Here is a 13,013-nt window from a genome sequence, read left to right as displayed (position 1 = left end):
CTTGTTCGCCCACTGCTTGAATACTGCTCAGCAGTGTGGGATCCGTACCAGATAGGGTTGATAGAAGAGAGAGAGAAGATCCAACGGAGAGCAGCGCGCTTCGCTACAGGATCATTTAGTAATCGCGAAAGCGTTACGGAGATGACAGATAAACTCCAGTGGAAGACTCTGCAGGAGAGACGCTCAGTAGCCCGGTACGGGCTTTTGATAAAGTTTCGAGAACATACCTTCACCGAAGAGTCAAGCACTATATTTCTCCCTTCTACGTATATCTAGCGAAGAGACCATGAGGATAAAATCAGAGAGATTAGAGCCCACACAGAAGCATACCGACAATCCTTCTTTCCGCGTACAATATGAGACTGGAATAGAAGGGAGAACCGATAGAGTACCCTCCGCCACAGACCGTCAGGTAGCGTGCCTAGTATGGATGTAGATTTAGACATCTAGAACAGTTTTTCAGGAAGGTTACTGCAGCTCTGATGTTCTCAAAATGAACGGGCCAGCCATTGGCGTCCTCGAGGGGGAGGGGAGGAGGTGGGGAGGGGAGAAGAGGCAAAGGGGCACTTTCACCCATAGCCCCCAACCCTCCCTGGAATCTGGAGTAAAGAGGTTTTATTCGTTACAGTATACTCATACTCTTCCAGATAAGACTTCTCCACAATACTGCTAAACCTTAGCTTTGACCAGTTGTAGCGCTTATAGAGTAGGGTCTTGCAGCTTGTTGCATCTCGTAACTGACCAGCTGATTTGTACACACAGTGCCAGTTTCAGAATCATGCACTCCAGCCCCGACGCGCCTCGCGAACTCCCCTCCACTGGAAATATTTCTGCAGATTCCTGTCTGCCACTGTGCATATGTTTTGATAACATCCTGGTTTTAATAGCATCGAAGGAACAGCATCGTGCAGTAAAGGGTAGACCTAGCACAGAACACACCATTCACATTGAAACGCATCACTTAGTAGATGGTGAAGTACTCTGAAGCTAGCCAGATAGAAACAGAAGTTCCTGGCACTATATTTGACCCAAATTCTAATCTTACACTAATCTCTTGTATCTACCTACCACGCCCTCAAAAAGCCAACGATTTACTATTATCAGAAGTTCCGAAAAATGAGGAAGAAATTGGCCCACACTTTTTTCCGTTGTGTATTATTTCGATTCCCCCATAAAGGGAATGGACTTGTAGCCACAGGTTACACAAGCGATAGATGGCTTAAAATACATAAAAAGAGATGACAATAAGAGACGATTTTTAAAAACACAATGATACACGGTATTTTCGATTTTTACAGGAAAATAATGGATGACAAAATAAAGGTTTTTGAAAAATACGCTGGTGGACAATATTGGGGATTTTTTATCTTTATAGATGACTAGCGGAAAAGCATGGCGTTGACCAGGCATTTATTTACAGCTGTGCGTCCACGCCCGTACAATGCAGCGTCTGGCCTTGTCCTGAATTTTTATAACGTATCTCCTGAAACATGTGTCGTACAATGATATAATTTTGTAGGTACGTTCAGCGTCATATGCGGATACTGTCTGCGAAATTTATTGCGAATATAGTAGCAAAGAAGTAACAAATTTAAATGTCACGAATGCTGTGATGCCCACACACTTGGGTGCAACTAATGTACACGGAATGCTTGGCACGATCATTATAGCTACCATCACCTATGGTCGAAATTGGACCATCTGTGTCGACGTAGTGAAAATATAAATGTGCATAACATGGTAAACGTCCATTCTTTCGAGCCATCGGACCTGATCTACGATCAAAAATATCTTGTAAATGTGGTAGGGGCCACGGCCTTGCCGCAGTGGATACACCGGTTCCCGTCTGATTACTGAAGTTTAGCACTATCGGGCGAGGTCGGCACTTGGATGGGTGACCATCTGGGCCGCGATGTGCTGTTGCCATTTTTCGGGTTGCACTCAGCCTTGCGATGCCAGCTGAGCAACTACTCGACCGAATAGTAGCGGCTCCAGTCAAAGGAAACTACCACAACGAGTGGGAGAGCCAGCTCCTCCTCCACCCTCAGTGAGGATAACGTGGCGGTAGGATGGTCCTGATTGGCCACTTGTGGCCTGAAGACGGAGTGCTTTTTTAAAGTAGTGCTGCCTAGATAAAACTGACAGTCTAGGCTCAGGGACTGTCCACGGTAAATGCTGCATTGGACCTACGAATACTATTAAAATAACAGTTTGAGTTCTCTTTAATTGTCCAATCATCTGAAGTGAGTCCTTATTACAGTGCGCTGAAAAATAGATTTTACGTTAATGGAAGATAAATTTTATGTTTCCAGAATGAGATTTTCACTCTGCAGCGGAGTGTGCGCTGATATGAAACTTCCTGGCAGATTAAAACTGTGTGCCCGACCGAGACTCGAACTCGGGACCTTTGCCTTTCGCGGGCAAGTGCTCTACCATCTGAGCTACCGAATCACGACTCACGCCCGGTACTCACAGCTTTACTTCTGCAAGTATCCGTCTCCTACCTTCCAAACTTTACAGAAGCTCTCCTGCGAACCTTGCAGAACTAGCACTCCTGAAAGGAAGCTGTGAGTGCCGGGCGTGAATCGTGCTTCGGTAGCTCAGATGGTAGAACACTTGCCCGCGAAAGGCAAAGGTCCCGAGTTCGAGACTCGGTCGGGCACACAGTTTTAATCTGCCAGGAAGTTTCATATCAGCGCACACTCCGCTGCAGACTGAAAATATCATTCTGGAAACATCCCCCAGGCAGTGGCTAAGCCATGTGCCCGCAATATCCTTTCGTTCAGGAGTGCTAGTTCTGCAAGGTTCGCAGGAGAGCTTCTGTAAAGTTTGGAAGGTAGGAGACGGATACTGGCAGAAGTAAAGCTGTGAGTACCAGGCGTGAATCGTGCTTCGGTAGCTCAGATGGTAGAGCACTTGCCCGCGAAAGGAAAAGGTCCCGAGTTCGAGTCTCGGTCGGGCACACAGTTTTAATCTGCCAGGAAGTTTCAAATTTCATGTTAATGGCGGCAAATTAACTTTACCCTAATGACACACAAGGTCAATGCCGTTCTATCACATAAAGTATTCTCAGATCGAAATGTTTAGCATTACAAAATCTCCAATGTAGATTCATCATGCCACAATTATAATTCTCAAAATAATTTGGAGCTACGTTCAATGCATATTTAAATGCATCTTTCAAAACAATAACAGAATTCTCATTAGATCATCATTACCAGTGGCTAGAGAATTCCTATTATTTCGTCTACCAAAAACCGCGTCTCACTATGGCTACTTCAGTACAGTTTTGTTTTCCACTGCTGACAATAGAAACGATCTGGTAGATGTGGCATTGTAGATGCCCAGTATGCGTGTCTTAATGGAAATAAACCGTCTGGAACGTTTACCCTTGAACGTCCCTGGAATGGGATTTCATGGAACGTTATTACTTTCCTGTGTCCATTTCTATCACACCAGCTGATCGCCATGACTGGGGAGGGGGAGGAGGGGGTGAATTTAAAGTTGGCAGCACTTTGAGTGGCAGAAAAACCGAAGAAAACCTAACGTTTTCGTCATTTGTTTGACGTAGTGCCAGTTCGTCATATAGGACGCTTTTCTTTCGGAAACGTTTACATTCATCGTCTGGCAATCAATGTCGCCTGCCGAGGTATGCAGTCGCACCACTCTGTACGAAATAGAAGCTTAAGTTGATGGAGTCGACAAGTAAGGAGCAGTGTGTCTTGTTTTAGATATGGAAAATTCAATTATAGGCCTTATTTGCTGCCTTGTAGTTGACATAGGACCTTGCGATTTTGCACGACCGAGGTCCGGTAGCCACACCACACGGGAAAATGCGAGGAGTGTTAATGTGTAGTAAAAACCGAAGAAAACCTTACGTTTTCTACATTTGTTTTCCTAATAACGAAATGGGAAATCGTCAGAATGAACGCTTTTCTCTCAGAAACGTTTACATTTATCGTCTGGCAATTAATGTCGCGTGCTGAGGTATGCAGTCGCACCACTCTGTACGAAATACAGTAGGTTCTAAGGTGATGCAGTCGACAAGTATGGTCGCAATATATTGTCACCTCGAAATACATCGACACCTCGAAATAAATCAACACCTCGAAATAAATCGCCACCTCGAAATAAATCGCCACCTCGAAATAAATCGAAACAACGAAAGAAATCGAGACCCAGAGATAAATCAAAACCTCGATATAAACCGACACATCCAAAACAACCGACACTTCGAAATGAGTCGAAATATCGAAATGTATAGACATCAAGATGCATTACGACGTACGAAATGGATCGATAATTGGAAATAATTCGAGGTCTCGATATGATGCGTAGTCTAGAAACACATCGATATCTGGGAATATATCGATACCTCGTAATACAAAGATTTCTCTAAAAAGAGGGATATCTAGAAATTTATGGTTACTTGAGATATAGAGATATCTCGAAATATATCGATATCTCGAAAGAAATCGCTATCTGGAGTACACCTATACATGGAAATATATAGATACCTCGAAATATATAGACAACCCGTTTTGTGTCGGTATATCAAAATAAATCGATATCTCGACATAACCAGATACAATGAATCAATCGATATCTCGAAATACGTCGACTACTCGGTATAGACAGATATATAGAAATAAATCGACTGCTCAATACAAAACTGGGCCTCGAAATAAAATGGTATATCGAAATGAATCGATAATGTGATATGTATGGATGTCTCAAAATAAATCTGACCTCTAAGAAAACGATTCACGAAATAAATAAATAAATATCGAAATATATCGCTAACTCGATAAATAACGATATCTAGTGGTCAGATATATGTTTCAAGATGACAACACATATCAGTATAGTTCGATATACATGAAAATAGTTTCGTTTTCAATATATCGATAGCTTCCTAGACCTCGGGAAACAAAACGACGATCCGACCTCGGGACAAAAACGCCGACCTCGGGGTAAAACGCCGACCTCGGGGGTAAAACGCCGACATCGGGAAAAACGCCGACCTCGGGGAAAAACGCCGACCTCGGGGTAAAACGCCGACCTCGGGGGGAAAAACGCCGACCTCGGGGGAAAAACGCCGACCTCGGGGGAAAAACGCCGACCTCGGGAGAAAACGCCGACATCGGGAAAAACGCCGACCTCGGGGGAAAAACGCCGACCACGGGACAAAAACGCCGACCTCGGGGGTAAAACGCCGACCTGGGGGAAAAACGCCGACCTGGGGGAAAAACGCCGACCTCGGGGGAAAAACGCCGACCTCGGGGGAAAAACGCCGACCTCGGGGGAAAAACGCCGACCTCGGGGAAAAACGCCGACCTCGGGGGAAAAACGCCGACCTCGGGGGAAAAACGCCGACCTCGGGGGAAAAACGCCGACCTCGGGGGTAAAACGCCGACCTCGGGGGAAAAACGCCGACCTCGGGAGAAAACGCCGACATCGGAAAAAACGCCGACCTCGGGGAAAAACGCCGACCTCGGGGAAAAACGCCGACCTCGGGGAAAAACGCCGACCTCGAGGAAAAACGCCGACCTCGGGGAAAACGCCGACCTCGGGGAAAACGCCGACCTCGGGGACAAAACGCCGACCTCGGGGGTAAAACGCCGACCTCGGGGAAAAACGCCGACCTCGGGGGTAAAACGCCGACCTCGGGGGAAAAACGCCGACCTCGGGGGAAAAACGCCGACCTCGGGGGAAAAACGCCGACCTCGGGGGAAAAACGCCGACCTCGGGGGAAAAACGCCGACCTCGGGGGAAAAACGCCGACCTCGGGGGAAAAACGCCGACCTCGGGGGAAAAACGCCGACCTCGGGGGAAAAACGCCGACCTCGGGGGTAAAACGCCGACCTCGGGGGGAAAACGCCGACCTCGGGGGAAAACGCCGACCTCGGGGGTAAAACGCCGACCTCGGGGGAAAAACGCCGACCTCGGGGGAAAAACGCCGACCTCGGGGGAAAAACGCCGACCTCGGGGGTAAAACGCCGACCTCGGGGGAAAAACGCCGACCTCGGGGGAAAAACGCCGACCTCGGGGGAAAAACGCCGACCACGGGGGAAAAACGCCGACCTCGGGGGACAAACGCCGACCTCGGGGGAAAAACGCCGACCTCGGGACAAAAACGCCGACCTCGGGGGTAAAACGCCGACCTCGGGGGTAAAACGCCGACCTCGGGGGGAAAACGCCGACCTCGGGGGGAAAACGCCGACCTCGGGGGAAAACGCCGACCTCGGGGGTAAAACGCCGACCTCGGGGGAAAAACGCCGACCTCGGGGGTAAAACGCCGACCTCGGGGGAAAAACGCCGACCTCGGGGGTAAAACGCCGACCTCGGGGGTAAAACGCCGACCTCGGGGGTAAAACGCCGACCTCGGGGGTAAAACGCCGACCTCGGGGGAAAACGCCGACCTCGGGGGAAAACGCCGACCTCGGGGGAAAAACGCCGACCTCGGGGGAAAAACGCCGACCTCGGGGGAAAAACGCCGACCTCGGGGGTAAAACGCCGACCTCGGGGGTAAAACGCCGACCTCGGGGGAAAAACGCCGACCTCGGGGGAAAAACGCCGACCTCGGGGGAAAAACGCCGACCTCGGGGGAAAAACGCCGACCTCGGGGGAAAAACGCCGACCTCGGGGAAAAACGCTGACCTCGGGGAAAAACGCCGTCCTTGGGGGAAAAACGCTGACCTCGGGGAAAACCGCCGACCTCGGGGTAAAACGCCGACCTCGGGGTAAAACGCCGACCTCGGGGTAAAACGCCGACCTCGGGGGAAAAACGCCGACCTCGGGGGTAAAACGCCGACCTCGGGGTAAAACGCCGACCTCGGGGAAAAACGCCGACCTCGGGGTAAAACGCCGACCTCGGGGTAAAACGCCGACCTCGGGGGAAAAACGCCGACCTCGGGGTAAAACGCCGACCTCGGGGAAAGACGCCGACCTCGGGGAAAAACGCCGACCTCGGGGGAAAAACGCCGACCTCGGGGAAAAACGCCGACCTCGGGGTAAAACGCCGACCTCGGGGAAAGACGCCGACCTCGGGGAAAAACGCCGACCTCGGGGAAAAACGCCGACCTCGGGGGAAAAACGCCGACCTCGGGGAAAACCGCCGACCACGGGGAAAACCGCCGACCTCGGAGTAAAACGCCGACCTCGGCGTTATGACATGGTCATAACAGAAAAGACCCATTCTTTAGAAAGTTTAGAATGAGATGTTCTAAATATTACAGATAATCTATTTACAATAATCCACAAGTACTGCACAATGAGAAGAGACTTTGAAATAGCGCACAGCCAGGAAGACAGAGGTTGCATTGCTGTTTCTAATCTTCTGGTGTTTGAGATTCAGAATCTAGGATTGCCTATAATGAGAACAGCAGGAATGAATGTCCTGCACCAGTATAGAACATACTCTGAAACTCCATAGAAAATCACATGGCACAATTATTTTACATCATTCTCAGCAAGCTACAGAAGCCTCTAATGGACATAACAACGTCGTCACCTCCTTCACCAGTGAAAGATCTTAGTAGCTATTGAGTCATGACTAGGTGGCCAATTAATAATTTGTTGTTCAAAGCTAATTTCAGTATAAATGGGAATACTCAGTGGACATCTATTACAGTCATATTTTACTGTCTAAGATATATCAACTTTCCAGACTATAAGTATAAGCAGAGCTCGGACTTTCCCATTGCGAGTTTGTTTAGAATGTATCAAGGGAATCAGATCCACTGGGCATTTAGAGCAACCTGCTTTAAACAATATGAGCAGGCAGTAGACACAGACACGGAATTTTTCATTTCTCTCTGAAACGGTTACCTTCATCGTCTGCAAACTTATGTTCCGTGCTGCGGTACGTGGAGGCACTAATAGCAATAAGGTAGAACACAGAAGAAGCTTATAAGTTGATGTAATCGGCCAGTAAGAAGTAGTACAATTGAAGTTTAGTTATCGATTATTGCCTTATTAGCCAACTTTGGTGCCTGGGACATGAACAACGACCTTAAGATTTGGCATGAAACGAGACCTGGCAGCCACGTTACACGAAGAATGTGAAAAGTGTCCATATGTATTAAAAACCTGAGAAATCCGACCGTTTTCGTCATTTGCTATCCAATCGACGTAATGCCAGATCGTCACATTGGCCGCTCTTCTCTCGAAAACGGTTACATTTATCGTGTGCAAAGCTATGTCGCGTGCTGCGGTATGCGGAGACACTAAAAGCACCATAGTAGAACACAGAAGAAGCTTCTAAGTTGATGTAATAGACAGCAAGAAGCAGTACAATTCAAGGTTTGTTATCGATTATTGACTTTTTAGCCGGCTTTGGTGCATTGGACATGAGCTATGACCTTACGATTTTGCATGAAGGGAGGTCTAGCAGCCACGTTGCACGGGAGAATGTGAAAAGTGTTCATATGTAGTAAGAACCTGAGAAATCCACCCCATTTCTTCATTTGCTATCGAATCGACTTAATGCCAGATCGTCACATTGGCCGCTTTTCTCTATCAAACGATTACATTTATCGTCTGAAAACTTATGTGGGATGCTGCGGTATGCGGAGACACTAAAAGCACCACAGTAGAACACACAAGAAACTTTCTAACTTGATGTATCGGTCAGTTAGAAACAGTACAATTCAAGTTTTAGCTATCGATTATTGACTTATTAGGTGGATTTGGTGCCTTGGACATGACCGACGACCTTAAGATTCTGCATCAAACAACGACTGGCAGTCACGTTGCACGAGAGAATGTGAAGAGGGTCCATATGTAATAAAACCCTGAGAAATCGCACCGCTTTCTTCATTTGCTATCGTATCGACGGATTGCAAGATCGTCACACTGGAAGCTTTTCTCTCTCAAACGGTTACATATATCGTCTGCAAACCTATGTGGCGTGCTGCGGTAGGTGGACACACTAAAAAGACCATAGTAGAACACAGAAGAAGCTTCTAAAATGATGTAATCGGCCATTAATGAGCAGTGCAATTCAGGTTTCAGTTATCGATTATTGACTTATTAGGTGGCTTTGGTGTCTTGGACATGACCGAGGACCATAATATTTTGCATGTAACAACGGCTGGCAGCCATGTTACCCAAGATAATGTGAAACGTGTCCATAAATAGTAAAAACCTTAGACATCGCACCGTTTTCGTCATTTGCTATCGCATCGACGTAATGCGAGATCGTCACTTTGGCCGCTTTTCTCTCTGAAACGGTTACATTTATAATATGCAAACTTATGTGGCGTGCTGTGGAATGCGGAGACACTAAAAGCACCACAGTAGAACACAGAAGAAACTTCTAAGTTGATGTAATCGGCAAGGAGGAGCAGTACAATTCAAGTTTTAGTTATCGATTATTGAACTCATTAGCCGGCTTTGGTGTCTTGGACATGACCGAGGACCATAAGATTTTGCATGTAACAACGGCTGGCAGCCACGTTGTTGTTGTTGTTGTTGTTGTGGTCTTCAGTCCAGAGACTGGTCTGATGCAGCTCTCCATGCTACTCTATCCTGTGCAAGCTTCTTCATCTCCCAGTACCTACTGCAACCTACATCCTTCTGAATATGCTTAGTGTTTCATCCCTTGGTCTCCCTCAACGATTTTTGCCTTCCATCCTGTCCTCCAATACTAAATACGTGATCCCCTGTTGCCTCAGAACATTTCCTACCAACCGATCCCTTCTTCTGGTCAAGTTTTGCCACAAACTTCTCTTCTCCCCAACACTGTTCAACACTTCGTCATTAGTTATGTGATCTACCCATGTAATCTTCAGCATTCTTCTGTAGCACCACATTTCAAAAGCTTCTATTCTCTTCTTGTCCAAACTATTTATCGTCCACGTTTCACTTCCATACATGGCTATACACCATAAAAATACTTTCTGAAATGTCTTCCTGACACTTAAATCTATACTCGATGTTAACAAATTTCTCTTCTTCAGAAACTCTTTCCTTGCCATTGCCAGTCTACATTTTATATCCTCTCTACTTCGACCATCATCAGTTATTTTGCTCCCCAAATGGCAAAACTCCTTTACTACTTTAAGTGTCTCATTTCCTAATCTAATTCCCTCAGCATCACCCGACTTAATTCGACTACATTCCATTATCCTCGATTTGCTTTTGTTGATGTTCATGTTATATCCTCCTTTCAAGGCACTGTCCATTCCATTCAACTGCTCTTCCAAGTCCTTTGCTGTCTCTGACAGAATTACAATGTCATCGGCGAACCTCAAAATTTTTATTTCTTCTCCATGGATTTTAATACCTACTCCGAATTTTTCTTTTGTTTCCTTGACCGCTTGCTCAATATACAGATTGAATAACATCGGGGAGAGGCTACAACCCTGTCTCAGTCCCTTCCCAACCACTGCTTCCCTTTCATGTCCCTCGATTCTTATAACTGCCATCTGGTTTCTGTACAAATTGTAAATAGCCTTTCGCTCCCTGTATTTTACCCCTGCCACCTTTAGAATTTGAAAGAGAGTATTCCAGTCAACATTGTCAAAAGCTTTCTCTAAGTCTACAAATTCTAGGAACATAGGTTTGCCTTTCCTTAATCTTTCTTCTAAGATAAGTCGTAAGGTCAGTATTGCCTCACGTGTTCCAGTGTTTCTATGGAATCCAAACTGATCTTCCCCGAGATCGGCTTCTACTAGTTTTTCCATTCGTCTGTAAAGTATTCGTGTTAGTATTTTGCAGCTGTGACTTATTAAACTGATAGTTCGGTAATTTTCACATCTGTCAACACCTGCTTTCTTTGGGATTGGAATTATTATGTTCTTCTTGAAGTCTGAGGGTATTTCACCTGTCTCACACATCTTGCTCACCAGATGGTAGAGTTTTGTCAGGACTGGCTCTTCCAAGGCTGTCAGTAGTTCTAATGGAATGTTGTCTACTCCTGGAGCCTTGTTTCGACTTAGGTCTCTCAGTGCTCTGTCAAACTCTTCACGCAATATCGTATCTCCCATTTCATCTTCATCTACATACTCTTCAATTTCCATAATCTTGCCCACAAGTATTTCGCCTGCGTACAGACCCTCTATATACTGCTTCCACCTTTCTGCTTTCCCCTCTTTGCTTAGAACTGGGTTTCCATCTGAGCTCTTGATGTTCATACAAGGGTTCTCTTATCTCAAATGTCTCTTTAATTTTGCTGTAAGCAATATCTATCTTACCCCTAGTGAGATAAGCCTCTACATCCTTACATTTGTCCTCTAGCCATCCCTGCTTAGCCATTTTGCATTTCCTGTCGATCTCATTTTTGAGACGTTTGTATTCCTTTTTGGTTGCTTCATTTACTGCATTTTTATATTTTCTCCTTTCACCAATTAAATTCAATATTTCTTCTGTTACCCAAGGATTTCTACCAGCCCTCGTCTTTTTACCTACTTGATCCTCTGCTGCCTTCACTACTTCATCCCTCAGAGCTACCCATTCATCTTCTACTGTATTTCTTTCCCCCATTCCTGTCAATTGTTCCCTTATGCTCTCCCTGAAACTCTGTACAACCACTGGTTCTTTCAGTTTGTCCAGGTCCCATCTCCTTAAATTTCCACCTTTTTGCAGTTTCTTCAGTTTTAATCTACAGGTCATAACCAATAGATTGTGGTCAGAGTCCACATCTGCTCCTGGAAATGTCTTACAATTTAAAACCTGGTTCCTAATTCTCTGTCTTACCATTATATAATCTATCTGATACATTTTAGTATCTCCAGGGTTCTTCCATGTATACAACCTTCTTTCATGGTTCTTAAACCAAGTGTTAGCTATGACTAAGTTGTGCTCTGTACAAAATTCTACGAGGCGGCTTCCTCTTTCATTTCTTAGCCCCAATCCATAATTAGCTACTACGTTTCCTTCTCTCCCTTTTCCTACACTCGTTTTCCAGTCGTCCTTGACTATTAAATTTTCGTCTCCCTTCACTACCTGAATAATTTCTTCTATTTCATCATACATTTCTTCAATTTCTTCGTCATCTGCAGAGCTAGTTGGCATATAAACTTGTACTACTGTAGTACGTGTGGGCTTCGTATCTATCTTGGCCACAGTAATGCGTTCACTATGCTGTTTGTAGTAGCTTACCCGCATTCCTATTTTCCTATTCATTATTAAACCTACTCCTGCATTACCCTTATTTGATTTTGTGTTTATAACCCTGTATTCACCTGACCAAAAGTCTTGTTCCTCCTGCCACCAAACTTCACTAATTCCCACTATATCTAACTTTAACCTATCCATTTCCCTTTTTAAATTTTCTAACCTACCTGCCCGATTGAGGGATCTGACATTACACGCTCCGACCCGTAGAACGCCAGTTTTCTTTCTCCTGATAACGACATCCTCCTGAGTAGTCCCCGCCCAGAGATCCGAATGGGGGCTATTTTACCTCCGGAATATTTTACCCAAGAGGACGCCATCATCATTTAATCATACAGTAAAGCTGCATGCTTTGCTATCCTATCGTCGGAATGCCAAATCGTCACATTGGAAGCTTTTCTCTCTCAAACGGTTACATATATCGTCTGCAAACCTATGTGGCGTGCTGCAGTATGCGGAGACACTAAAAGCACCACAGTAGAACTCGCAAGAAATTTTTGTTGATGTTATCGGTCAGTAAGAAGCAGTAGAATCAAGTTTTAGTTATCGATTATTGACTTATTAGCCGTGTCCATAAGTAGTAAAAACCTGAGAAATAGCACTGTTATCGTCATTTGCTATCGTATCGACGTAATGCCACATCGTCCCATTGGCCGCTTTTCTCTCTCAAACGGTTACATTTATCGTCTGCAAACTTGTGTGGCGTACTGCGGTATGCGGAGTCACTAAACGAACCCCAGTAGGACACAGAAGAAGCTCCTGAGTTGATGTAATCGGCCAGTAAGAAGCAGTACAATTCCAGTTTTAGTTATCAATTATTGACTTATTAGCCGGGTTTGGTGCCTTTGACATGACCAACGACCCTACGATTTTGCATGAAACAACGACTGGCA

The sequence above is a fragment of the Schistocerca gregaria genome, unplaced genomic scaffold, assembly GCF_023897955.1.
Source record: "Schistocerca gregaria isolate iqSchGreg1 unplaced genomic scaffold, iqSchGreg1.2 ptg000614l, whole genome shotgun sequence".
Taxonomy (NCBI): Eukaryota; Metazoa; Arthropoda; class Insecta; order Orthoptera; family Acrididae; genus Schistocerca; species Schistocerca gregaria.
The sequence above is the reverse complement of the archived record's forward strand: the minus strand, read 5'-3'. Positions refer to the sequence as shown.